This window comes from Loa loa (assembly GCF_000183805.2).
Source record: "Loa loa unplaced genomic scaffold supercont3.139, whole genome shotgun sequence".
Taxonomy (NCBI): domain Eukaryota; kingdom Metazoa; phylum Nematoda; class Chromadorea; order Rhabditida; family Onchocercidae; genus Loa; species Loa loa.
The window spans coordinates 78,178-80,842 of NW_018108319.1; positions in this window are offsets into that span (position 1 = coordinate 78,178).

The following is a 2,665-nucleotide window of genomic DNA, read 5'->3' on the forward strand; positions in this document are numbered from 1 at the left end:
ATTTGTTTATTTATTTATTTATTTATTTGCTTGCTTCTTTCTTTTGAATTTACCAAAATTCAACAATATATTAAAAGTTTAAATTCAAAATTCTTTTATCCTTCAAACAAACAAATACTATTTCCATTATAAATATCTTTCATAATAGCAATTAATCAATAATGCATACTTGTATGAAGACTTCTTCCAGTTTAACTTCTCGGAAGTTGATATAATTGTGATAGATATGGTAAATTGCCGCTTACTTATAAAATTGATATTTCAGGATATTCCGGTTATCTTTCTTTTTTTTATTTTCACAATTTCTATTTCAAACTATTTACATCATTCATCTTTTCCGGTTTTTCCGGTCTTACTTTTTCATTTCAAATAACAATTCGTTTTTGATTAATTATCATAAGAAAAAAAAAAAACCAAATGCTTCATTATAATTTGTTCAATTTTTCCGTATAAAACGTTTACAAATTATAATAAAATCTTGAAATTTTTCATTTAAAAAGTTAATTAAATTAATTAAATTAATCTTTTCGGTGTAAAAAAAAAAGAAAAAGGAAAAAATTTTTCCCAACTCTTACATATATTTATATGATAAGCTGTTCTGGCATTGAAAATATTCAAGCAATCCTGAAATATTCAACACTCTTTTTTAAATTCATCAATCAGTATATATTCCGGAAGTAAAGTTCATCTATTGATAATGTGCACTTAAGCATATATTAGTAAAGAAAAATTTAAATATGTCATATTCAACAATGACATATGACATTTTTAAAAATGAAAATTGGATAAATATGTCAAATCAAATTTTTCGTTTGTTTTATTTTTTTTATTTTTTTTTTTTTTGAATCTAGTATTTTTTTCGAAGATTTTTACATATTAGTGATTAAATTTTTTTTTTTTTGAAACACCTTAAATTATCCTGTTAACACTAATTTATCAAATATTTATCACCGTGATTAAGGTTAATTAATGAGGTTAATGAAGTAATAACCATAGCATATAGCATGTACTATTTAATCAAACGTCATCAAGTAAATTAGACAAATTGGTATAATTTGCATAGGGATGGAATAATATGCTGATAAATTTAACATTTTCCATTTAAAATGATTATATTTAAAAATGATTGTATTAGAAAATGAACAATTTTAAAATATATGATCTATAATTTCTGTTATAATTTTAAGATATTTAATCTATGATCTTTATTATAAGTTTTTTTTTTTTTGGATAAATACTTTGACGATGGAATTATCAAAGCATTGATTAGATATGCATTTGAAAAATGAAAAAAAAACAAACAAAAATCTAGAAATTTGCAAAAAATTAAAAATTTACCAATCACTCTTAATATTATTAATATTTTGATCAACAGCCAATAATCTTTAATCTTTAATCTTTTTGAATTTTTTTATGATAAAAATTTTGCTTAAATATTACAAGTAAGTAAAATGTGTAAAAATTATGAATTAAACTTCTACACGTATTGCAATATAAACTATATATTAAGAAAATTTATTTTAAATGCATTATAATTATTTTTGATAAATTCCTCTTATCTTATCATTATCACTTAATGATATGAAACTACTATGCTATAACAATTTGAAATCACTGAAGAATTGTAGTATTGAAATAATGAAATTACAAGTGAAATATGTATTTAATTCATCTTTGATAATGATCGTTAGGATTAATACTACAAATCTTTTTCAATTCAATATCTCAAAATATCAAACATATTATTACAATTATTTGGATCAGTTATTTAGCAACAATTACAATTGTTTATATCGCAATTAATTAATTGTGATAAATTTTAACTTAGTAAATTGATTTGTAACGTCAAAGAATTGCATAATAAGAATATTTATAGAACATGTGACTTTAACTAATTATGATACAATCTAAATTTATCAGTAATTGGCGATGTTTAAAGATTTATATGATAAAATATTAATTTAAATTTCAAGTTTTGGAAACCGGAAACTATTAATTAATTCGAGTAAATAAATACTTATATATATACATATATATTTATACATACACATTGCTTTGAATAATTCATTTCTTAATTCATTTTTAATTCATATTTTCTTTTTGAAATAATTCATTTTCATTTTTCAAATTTTTATTAAGCTTACAAGATATATGAGTTTTTATTAATTGTGATGGCAGTAATATATGTTTGCATCAAATTATTTTTAATATTTCGTTATAGAATTAACTCCTTTATACGGTAAATAGAGAAAAATTTAAATTTAATAAATACAGGAAATATTGCTAAAATAAACAATAAATTTAGGTTTTGAATTAGAAATTTTATTAGGATAAAGTTTTTAATGGAAAAGATAAAATAATAAAATATTTAATTTCTTGTTCTTCTTTTTTTTTCAATTATAAAAATTTTATTTGTGTAAAAGTTATCATTTATTTATATTTCTAAAATCAATATTAACTAATATTTAAATGGATACGATTGAGAGATCACCGAAGTAATAAGTAAATTAATTAATTTTCTATTAGTTTTATATATTTTTAAGTTTGAAAATATTTTATTTATTATAAAATAAATCAAAAAAAAAAAACAAGCTTATTTAATCGTTTTTTTTCCTTTTTGTTTTGGAAAATTTATTTCAGCTTCTGAAAATAAAATTAATAGTGA